We start from the raw sequence: 12,037 nt of genomic DNA, 5'->3' as shown, positions 1-12,037 counted from the left end.
ATCCAATAACTTTATCTATCAAAAAATGTTGCTATGTTCACTAAGGAGTTGGATCTACAAAAACTGAATGGCTAGGACCCAAAGGTCTAAAAAAAGAGAGAAACATGAAAATAAGTAATCATAATGTGTTAAATTCTTACATAATGGTATGTACAGTGAGGTTATAATGGTCCATTGGCAGATTCATGATACTTTTTATCAACAGGCTTGCAATTCATCTAAAAACTGAGTCATATTATTTTATGGTATGTTAATGTGTTAGGGATTGGGAAGATACCTCTGCTATATTACTTTACAACTATATATATGCAATCAATGCACTGTTTCCTCTCAGTCTGGTTCTAGGAGCTATACAAACATAAAATCTTTAAAGCCTATGTTATACACTTTTCCTTGAATTCTACTTCTGGCTAAATATACTTTCAACAATATATCAGAATATTATCTAGCAAACATACTACATATGTAGCATATATTGATTAGTTATTGAGTAATCTTTCTATAGTATTTGGATGTTCACTGCAATTTTTCACTACTTCTATCATCAATTCACCTTCAAGTACACACAAGGAACACTGACAATCACAAGCTCATTAAGCGATTGAATATGGATTATGTAAGTTACAAAGCAGAATATTAATCAGATGGGTGGGTATTTTTTTTAACAGATTTGCTTTTTAAAAAAACTGAATCACTTAGAGGATTCTGTATAATGTCTGTTAACTTTCAAAATGTCCTTCTAAAGCAATAAAAGCCAAGACTTAGACATTAGCAATGTACAGGGTTACACCACCCTTCAGGCTTGCCCCAAAGGTCTATGCTTTTTCAGATTGACTATTGGACATTTAATCCCACCCCAACCTCAACCAATAGCTGGTTAAGAAAGCATTTATCAAATAAAACAAGGGTATTATTATCCTCGAGCCATTCACAGCCTTTCTTGCATATCACAATGAGAAATAGGGGATCATTGAACAGAGAAGCCCGAAGTCACAACCCTGGCATTACCATTATCCTTGAGTTTTTAGACAAGTGTCTGACATATGCCTGGCCCTATGCTAGCCAGAAAAGTGGGTGAGAGATGACATACTACTTATTTTCATGGAGACTAAGTTTTTGATTCCTCTTTATTTTCCCCTCTAACTATAAAGCAATCATCACAGTTCACTGAGTGATGGCCCTAAATCTTCTTGCATAAAGGAATCCTATCACTCAAATGTATGTTTCTCATAGCATTACCCACATGAAGCATGTTTAATCAAAATTATTGGATAGTTGTATATATGAAAAAGTGAGCGATTGAAGTCAGCCACAGTGATACCTTAGCATGCCATACTCCTCAATTTATCAAGTTGTGGGTTCCTGCTACCTTTGAAAGCTATAACCTTGTAGACATATGATTTGCTTGAAAATACAAATAATTACAGAAGGACAGTAAATGGCTCATTCATTTACCAGTTTAATATTAGCCTATGTTGGCCTTCAAACAGAAAACATTCACAGTGGTTGGTCATAAAGTAAGATATCCTATGTCCAAATGACATGTACACTGTATTAAGTGCTTAGAGCCTCTTTGGTGTGCTACTAAATAATACTATTCACACATAAGAACTGAGATGTGGTGGGCAGAGCCAAGATGGCAGCGTGAGTAGAGCAGCGGATATCTCCTCCCAAAACCACATATATCAATGAAAATATAACAAAGACAACTCTTCCTAGAATAGAGACCAGAGGACACAGGACAACATCCAGACCACATCCACACCTGCAAGAACGCAGTGCCTCGTAAAGGGGGTAAGATAGAAACCCAGGCCCCGCGGGAGCCAAGCACCCCTCCCCCCAGCTCCCGGCGGGAGAAGAGTAGGCAGAGCGGGAGGGAGACAGAGCCCAGGACTGCCGAACACCCAGCCCCCGCCATCCGGGCCAGAGCGCAGGCACAGTGCATGTGCAGGGGGCCCTGGATACTAGGGAAACAGGACAGCAAGACAGGTGAGCAGGTCCCTGAGGCCGGTGCCTGAGGACAAAGAAGAGGGAGCGGTTTTTTTTTTAAATTATTTATTTAAATTTTTCTTGTTGTTTTTGTTCTAGTTGTTGTTTTGTTTTGACAAGTGCTTTTTGGAAGTCTTAAAGGGACAGGGACCCCAATATTAGGGAAACAGGGCAGCAAGACCAGTGAGTGGGTGCCAAAGACCGGCACCTGAGGACAAAGAAAAGTGAGCAGTTTTTTTTTTTTTTAATTATTTATTAAATTTGTTGTTGTTGTTGTTCTTGTTCTTTTGTTTCGGCGAGTGCTTTTTGGAAGTGTTAAAGGGGCAGGGTGGGACACTTAGTCCAGAGGTAGGGAATCTGGGGATCTCTGGGCACCCTAACCCCTGGGCTGCAGGGAGCAGGGAGGCCCCTTACGGAGATAAATAGCCTCCCAGCAGCTCCTGCTCCAACGCGACTCCACCATTTTGGAGTAGCTGCCCGAACCAGGCCACGCCCACAGCAACAGCGGAGATTAACTCCATAGCAGCCGGGTGGGAAGCAGAAGCCATGTCTGTGCGCAGCTGCCCAGCACAAGCCACTAGAGGTCGCTGTTCTCCCAGGAAAGGAGGGCCACAAACCAACAAGAAAGGAAGTCCTTCCAGCCGTCACTCGTCCCAGCTCTGCAGACTATTCCTATCACCATGAAAAGGCAAAGCTACAGGCAGACAAAGATCACAGAGACAACACCAGAGAAGGAGACAGACCTAACCAGTCTTCCTGACAAAGAATTCAAAATAAAAATCACGAACATGCTGATGGAGATGCAGAGAAAAATGCAAGAGCAATGGGATGAAGTCTGGAGGGAGATCACAGATGCCAGAAAGGAGATTACAGAAGTGAAACAAACTCTGGAAGGATTTATAAGCAGAATGGATAAGATGCAAGAGGCCATTGAAGGAATAGAAACCAGGGAACAGGAACGCATAGAAGCTGACACACAGAGAGATAAAAGGATATCCAGGAATGAAACAATATTAAGAGAACTATGTGACCAATCCAAAAGGAACAATATCCGTATTATAGGGGTCCCAGAAGGAGAAGAGAGAGGAAAAGAGATGGAAAGTATCTTAGAAGAAATAATTGCTGAAAACTTCCCCAAACTGGGGGAGGAAATAATCGAACAGACCACGGAAATACACAGAAACCCCAACAGAAAGGATCCAAGGAGGACAACACCAAGACACATAATGATTAAAATGGCAAAGATCAAGGACAAGGAAAGAGTTTTAAAGGCAGCTAGAGACAAAAGGTCACCTATAAAGGAAAACCCATCAGGCTATCATCAGACTTCTCGACAGAAACCCTACAGGACAGAAGAGAATGGCAGGATATATTTAATGCAATGAAACAGAAGGGCCTTGAACCAAGGATACTATATCCAGCACGACTATCATTTAAATATGATGGCGGCATTAAACAATTCCCAGACAAGCAAAAGCTGAGGGAATTTGCTTCCCACAAACCACCCCTACAGGACATCTTACAGGGACTGATCTAGATGGGAGCACTCCTAAAAAGAGCACATAACAAAACACCCAACATATGAAGAAAGGAGGAGGAGGAATAAGAAGGGAGAGAAGAAAAGAATCTCCAGACAGTGTATATAACAGCTCAATAAGCGAGCTAAGTTAGGCAGTAAGATACTAAAGAGGCTAACCTTGAACCTTTGGTAACCACGAATTTAAAGCCTGCAATGGCAATAAGTACATATCTCCCAATAGTCACCCTAAATGTAAATAGACTGAATGCACCAATCAAAAGAAAAAGAGTAATAGAATGGATAAAAAAGCAAGACCCATCCATATGCTGCTTACAAGAAACTCACCTCAAACCCAAAGATATGCACAGACTAAAAGTCAAGGGATGGAAAAACATATTTCAGCCGAACAACAGCGAGAAGAAAGCAGGGGTTGCAGTACTAATATCAGACAAAATAGACTTCAAAACAAAGAAAGTAACAAGAGATAAAGAAGGACATTACATAATGATAAAGGGCTCAGTCCAACAAGAGGCTATAACCATTCAAAATATATATGCACCCAACACAGGAGCACCAGCATATGTGAAACAAATACTAACAGAACTAAAGGGGGAAATAGACGGCAATGCATTCATTTTAGGAGACTTCAACACACCACTCACCCCAAAGGATAGATCCACTGGGCAGAAAATACGTAAGGACATGGAGGCACTGAACAACACAGTAGAACAGATGGACCTAATAGACATCTATACAACTCTACATCCAAAAGCAACAGGATATACATTCTTCTCAAGTGCACATGGAACATTCCCAGAATAGACCACATACTAGGCCACAAAAAGAGCCTCAGTAAATTCCAAAATACTGAAATTCTACCAACCAACTTTTCAGACCACAAAGGTATAAAACTAGAAATAAATTCCACAAAGAAAACAAAAAGGCTCACAAACACATGGAGGCTTAACAACATGCTCCTAAATAATCAATGGATCAACGAACAAATTAAAATAGAGATCAAGGAATATATGGAAACAAATGACAACAACAACACAAAGCCCCAACTTCTGTGGGACGCAGCGAAAGCAGTCTTAAGAGGAAAGTATATAGCAATCCAGGCACACTTGAAGAAGGAAGAACAATCCCAAATGAATAGTCTAATGTCACAATTATCGAAACTGGAAAAAGAAGAACAAAGGAGGCCTAAAGTCAGCAGAAGGAGGGACATAATAAAGATCAGAGAAGAAATAAACAAAATTGAGAAGAATAAAACAATAGCAAAATTCAACAAAACCAAGAGCTGGTTCTTTGAGAAAATAAACAAAATAGATAAGCCTCTAGCAAAACTTATTAAGAGAAAAAGAGAATCAACACAAATCAACAGAATCAGAAATGAGAACGGAAAAATCATGACAGACTCCACAGAAATACAAAGAATTATTAAAGACTACTATGAAAACCTATATGCCAACAAGCTGGAAAACCTAGAAGAAATGGACAACTTCCAAGAAAAATACAACCTTCCAAGACTGACCAAGGAAGAAACACAAAAGTTAAACAGACCAATTACAAGCAAAGAAATTGAAACGGTAATCAAAAAACTACCTAAGAACAAGACCCCCGGACCAGAAGGATTTACCTTGGAATTTTATCAGACACACAGAGAAGACATAATACCCATTCCCCTTAAAGTTTTCCAAAAAATAGAAGAGGAGAGAATACTCCCAAACTCATTCCATGAAGCCAACATCACTCTAATACCAAAACCAGGCAAAGACCCTAACAAAAAAGAAAATTACAGACCAATATCCCTGATGAATGTAGATGCAAAAATACTTAATAAAATATTAGCAAACTGACTTCAAAAGTATATCAAAAGGATCATATACCATGAGCAAGTGCGATTCATCCCAGGGATGCCAGGATGGTACAACATTCGAAAATCCATCAACATCATCCACCACATCAACAAAAAGAAAGACAAAAACCACATGATCATCTCCATAGATGCTGAAAAAGCATTTGACAAAATTCAACATCCATTCATGATAAAAACTCTCAGCAAAATGGGAATAGAGGGCAAGTACCTCAACATAATAAAGGCCATATATGATAAACCCACAGCCAACATTGTACTGAACAGCAAGAAGCTGAAAGCTTTTCCTCTGAGATCGGGAACTAGACAGGGATGCCCACTCTCCCCACTGTTATTTAACATAGTACTGGAGGTCCTAGCCACGGCAATCAGACAAAACAAAGAAATACAAGGAATCCAGATTGGTAAAGAAGAAGTTAAACTGCCACTATTTGCAGATGACATGATACTGTACATAAAAAACCCTAAAGACTCCACTCCAAAACTACTAGAACTGATATCGGAATACAGCAAAGTTGCAGGATACAAAATTAACACACAGAAATCTGTAGCTTTCCTATACACTAACAATGAACCAGTAGAAAGAGAAATCAGGAAAACAATTCCATTCAGAATTGCATCAAAAAGAATAAAATACCTAGGAATAAACCTAACCAAAGAAGTGAAAGACCTATACCCTGAAAACTACAAGTCATTCTTAAGAGAAATTAAAGGGGACACTAACAAGTGGAAACTCATCCCATGCTCATGGCTAGGAAGAATTAATATCGTCAAAATGTCCATCCTTCCTGAAGTAATATACAGATTTGATGCAATCCCTATCAAATTACCAGCAACATTCTTCAATGAACTGGAACAAATAATTCAAAAATTCATATGGAAACACCAAAGACCCCAAATAGCCAAAGCAATCCTGAGAAAGAAGAATAAAGTAGGGGGGATCTCACTCCCCAACTTCAAGCTCTACTACAAAGCCATAGTAATCAACATAATTTGGTACTGGCACAAGAACAGAGCCACAGACCAGTGGAACAGACTAGAGACTCCAGACATTAACCCAAACATATATGGTCAATTAATATTTGATAAAGGAGCCATGGACATACAATGGCGAAATGACAGTCTCTTCAACAGATGGTGCTGGCAAAACTGGACAGCTACATGTAGGAGAATGAAACTGGACCATTGTCTAACCCCATACACAAAAGTAAATTCAAAATGGATCAAAGACCTGAATGCAAGTCATGAAACTATAAAACTCTTAGAAAAAAACACAGGCAAAAACCTCTTAGACATAAACATAAGTGATCTCTTCTTGAACATATCTCCCCGGGCAAGGAAAACAACAGCAAAAATGAACAAGTGGGACTATATTAAGCTGAAAAGCTTCTGTGCAGCAAAAGATACCATCAATAGAACAAAAAGGAACCCTACAGTATGGGAGAATATATTTGAAAATGACACATCCGATAAAGGCTTGAGGTTCCAAAATATATAAAGAGCTCACAACCTCAACAAACAATCCACTTAAAAAATGGGCAGAGGAACTGAACAGTTCTCCAAAAAAGAAATAGAGATGGCCAACAGACACATGAAAAGATGTTCCACATCGCTAATTATCAGAGAAATGCAAATTAAAACTACAATGAGATATCACCTCACACCAGTAAGGATGGCTACCATCCAAAAGACGAACAACAACAAATGTTGGCAAGGCTATGGAGAAAGGGGAACACTCCTACACTGGTGGTGGGGATGTAAGTTAGTTCAACCATTGTGGAAAGCAGTATGGAGGTTCCTCAAAATGCTCAAAATAAACTTACCATTTGACCCAGGAATTCCACTCCTAGGAATTTACCCTAAGAACGCAGCACTCAAGTTTGAAAAAGACAGATGCACCCTTATGTTTATCGCAGCACTATTTACAATAGCCAAGAATTGGAAGCAACCTAAGTGTCCATCAGTAGATGATTGGATAGAGAAGATGTGGTACATATACAAAATGGAATATTACTCAGCCATAAGAAGAAAACAAATCCTGCCATTTACAACAACATGGATGGAGCTAGAGGGTATTATGCTCAGTGAAATAAGCCAAGCGGAGAAAGAGAAATACCAAATGATTTCACTCATCTGTGGAGTATAAGAACAAAGGAAAAACTGAAGGAACAAAACAGCAGCAGAATCACAGAACCCAAGAATGGACTAACAGGTACCAAAGGGAAAGGGACTGGGGAGGATGGGTGGGTAGAGAGGGATAAGGGGCGGGGAAGATGAAGGGAGTATTAAGATTAGCATGCATAAAGGGGGGGTGGGAGAAAGGGGAGGGCTGTACAACACAGAGAAGACAAGTAGTGATTCTACAGCATTTTGCTATGCTGATGGACAGTGACTGTAAAGGGGTTTATAGGGGGGACCTGGTATAGGGGAGAGCCTAGTAAACATAATATTCTTCATGTAATTGTAGATTAATGAAAAAAAAAAAAGGAAAGGGGGATTACTCCCTGATAGGATAAAACTAACTGTAAATCAACGATTAATGCATGCTTTAAATATCCTTAATTTTGATCATTTAAAGGCTGTCAGATGATCAGCTATGGAAGTACATTTTTCTGATAATATTCCTTTCTCTTAAAAAAAAAAAAAGCAGTTCCTGTGTGGTGACCACCAATAAGTTCTTCACAATGGTATAAAGGGCATATCAAAGTGTGGGCAAAGGGACTGTTTGTGTTTATACAGAGGATCAAAGCCTAATTTGGCTACCTAGAAAATGAAATAAGATACGATATGAAGAAGAAGTTCCAACATCAACATACTCTGGAAGAGTCATTCCAGAAGGTGATCATCAAAAAAAGTCAATAAAGATCCTGGCGCTGTTGCAGTTGTATCTGCATTCATCCCACCGGTTCCTGGACTTGCCATTGGAATGAAGAAGGAGATATCTAAGCTGGCCTGTGCATACAGTAAAATAACAAATTTGACTGGATCTATACTGTTGGAACTCAACCAAGAATTAGGAGAAGTGCAAGTTGCAGCACTCCAAAATCTTGAGTCTACAGACTATCTACTGTTAAAAGAACATATGGGATGTGAACAGTTCCCAGGAATGTGTTGTTTAAAATTGTCTGATTTTTCTCAAACTATTCAAATTCAGTTAGACAATATCCATCATATCATAGATAAGTTTTCACAAATGCCTAAGGTGCCTAACTGGTTTTCTTGGTTTCACTGGAGATGGCTGGTAATTGTAGGTCTGCTTTGGCTATGTAACTGTATTCCTATTATGTTAATGTGTGTGCACAATTTAATTAGTAGTTTAAAACCTATACATGCTGAAGTTACTCTACAAGAAGATATGTCAAAGAAATAACCAATCTTCCCATGTTTTCTTCCATCTGCTACTTCTATAGCTTTTCTTCTTCCTTCCTAATTACAACCCTTAAATAGAATTTGTGCCTCAGATCGAATTTACCGAGTATCATAATTCTTCCAAGTGGTAAAGATACCTCAAGAGAAATGCTGGACATAGAAGCCACAGGGCATAAATCTGCAGAAAAGTAAAAAGCTAACCTTTTCAAACAATATTGCTTCTCTCTCACTTGCCAACTTTACATCTCCCTGTATGGCCCCGGAAGATGACTGGTTAGCCAGAGACGGGTAAGATTCCTCAAGAGAGGAACAACCTAAGACAGGCACAGTCGCAGGGGGGCCATCAGGTGAGAAATTGGAGATCAACAGAGGTAAGGCTTAGAACCTCACCCCCCCTGTTTTGAGAGAAATCTTCTGCATCCGTGGATGTTTTGATGCCCTTGTCTAGCTTGGATTAATACTTAGCCTATAGGCACAGACCTGATCATCTACATTTGCTTTCTTACAGCACTAAACTATGTTTTCTACCTTTATCTTGCATCTACCTACCACTTCAGAATTTTATTAAAAATAATAATAATAAGGGAGAAATGTGGGATTCACATATAAATCAAGTATAAAAATCAAACGAATATTCATATCTGACCTGATTGTTTATAGTTCATAATGCGTGATCAAAACCGAAAGTTTCTGTGATGGCTGCCCTTGTACTATTCACCATGTAAGAACTTATTCACTATGTAAGAATTTGTTCACCATGTAAGAACTTGTTCATTGTGCTTCAGAAGATCGGAGACTGATGAAAATTAGGCTTGGGGTGGATTAATGATTGTGCATTGAGTCCCCTGTACAGAATTTTATTGTTGTTAACTATTAACAACCATTTGATCAATAAATATGAGAGACGCCCTCTCAAAAAAAAAAAAAAGAACTGAAATGCAACAAGTGATAATGAGCAAAGCTCTGCTCCATCCTCACATGCAATTTGGGGATCCTTCTGGATAAAAAGGATATTATGCCCAGAAATGTCATACCCGTCAAACTGTCAATAGAAAAGTCATTTATTTTTAAGGAGCTTTACTTCATATGTTAACCTCTCCAGATTTAGGTTCTAAATTCTCCAGGATCAATTAGAATTAATCCAAAGCATAATATTAGTCTCCGCTTCCCTTTTATTTATTTATTTTTAATTCTCCTGCCAGAAACAGGCAGCCACACCAAGTTTTCTGCTGAATAGCCCTCTATAAAGATAAACATTTCCTGCCTATTTTCATTACACAATGCAAATATTGTTCCTGAGAATCTTATAATCCATAATAGTAAGCAGGAAAATGATAATGGCCTTGGTGCAGTCAACTATTAAGATCCAGGAAGAAGGCTCACTGATTTCTTGATGAGTTGGGACCAGTGATGAGCTGGGTAGGAGTGACTCTCTCCATCTGCATCTGCTGGAGCTTCATTCCACCAGGGATTCACTGATTTGAATTAAATTAGCAGATACTCCCTTGTATCCACTGCTTGATGACTTGATGATGATTTTAGTTCATCCAAGGATTAACTTGTTGGAATGCCCAGGTCAAGTGATAATTATCTTAGAAATCTGAATTTAAGATTTTAACCTACATCTCCTTGACAACAGAAAAGAAATAGAACTTTGCTATTTGCTTGCTGCAGTAAGAAAGAATTTCAGAGGACCAGTTCTACCTTTGATGTCTGTGCTTTAAATACCAGTGGCACTTTCTGTCATTCATTTTTCATTCTCAGAATGACAAGGATGGTTAAAAATATTACATAAAGAATGTATAGCAGATTTTTGAATCAACAACTGTTAAGAATGTGAATAACAAAATTAAAGATGTGACAGTTGAGAAATTAGAAACAAGTTATTATGGAGCATGTGTACACTTAAGGTTCATAAAAGTTCCTTAAAACAGAATTAATCCTTACAAGGCACTGATGTTTCTGTACTAGATTAATGCTACTATTCACAGAGGCTGATCATCCCCAAGGACATTCACAGTACATAAAACACTGTTCACTAAAGGGCAATTGTATTTGGTAGAAATAATCCCTTGAAAGCAGAAAAGGAAAAGAAAATCAATCATTTCATGATTAAATGGACTACCCAACAGTAATGCTAGCCATTACCAAATATGAACTACTCTGGTAATAATTAGAACATACTTTAGTATTGAAAAATGTATTATGGCCTACTTTAAAGTTTAATTCATTTTGTGTATACAATAAAAAATGAGTGATTTTTGAAAATGTGTTACAAATTTTGGATATCCATTAATGATTTGATGATTCAGTCACTTAAGAAATATTTATTTTCTTTAATATGCTAGACACTAAGTCTCTTTTATACAAAAGTTTTTCTTAAATATAGGTGTACTTACTTCTGAAAAATGTCTGTCTCAATAATGGCAATTAAATCTTAGGTTAATAAATCCAGAAGTATGATGAATGGAATGGAGAACTTGTATCAAACAATTTGTTTTATGTCTATTAAGACCCTAGCCTGGTCTTTCACCTCCTTTCTACATGCCCTATCCCAGAGTCTTGACCTAACATAGCCTATGCTGAAACATGATCTTTACTCACTGCATCCACATCTTTGTCTGTGTTGCTCTTTAGCCTATACGATTCAGCATTGCATCTCTACCTGTCAAATTCTGTTTTTCCATCCAGGACCTATATGAAGTTTGAATAAAATCAGTAGTAGATAGTCTCAGTCAGAACTAATCTCTCCTCTTTTGGACTTCTTATGTCATCGTATGTATGAATATCTCTAGGATAGCACTTTTCATGGTTTTTCATAGCTAGGAGCTTACAAATATTTCTTCCGCCTAGACCTAAAGATTTTTGAAAGGAGAGAATACATCTTTGTCTAGCTCAGAGACAGAAACTTATGTAGAAAATTTGAATTACAGAAATTAGTACAGAAAGTTGCAAATCCATCTGGAAAGGACTCTATCATCCCTCACTGATATAAAATATTAGTTGAGTTTTTATAAGACATTTTATTTCTATAAAGGTTGTCATAGTATAATTACTGGTTAATCAGTGTCACTCACAGATATGTGGTTCAAGATCCAGCTATGCCACTTAACCACATGGGTGACTGTGGAAAAATTCTTGAGGCTCCTTCAGGCTCATGGGAAAACAGTGATAATAACAGAAGCTATTTCAAAGGACTTTTGTAAGAACTAAATGATTAAGTATATAAAGAGCAAAATGTAAGTGGTAGAGTAAAAACATACTACTACTAAACTGGAACGCAT

The sequence above is a fragment of the Manis pentadactyla genome, chromosome 2 (genome assembly GCF_030020395.1).
Source record: "Manis pentadactyla isolate mManPen7 chromosome 2, mManPen7.hap1, whole genome shotgun sequence".
Taxonomy (NCBI): domain Eukaryota; kingdom Metazoa; phylum Chordata; class Mammalia; order Pholidota; family Manidae; genus Manis; species Manis pentadactyla.
Note: the sequence above shows the minus strand (reverse complement) of the source record.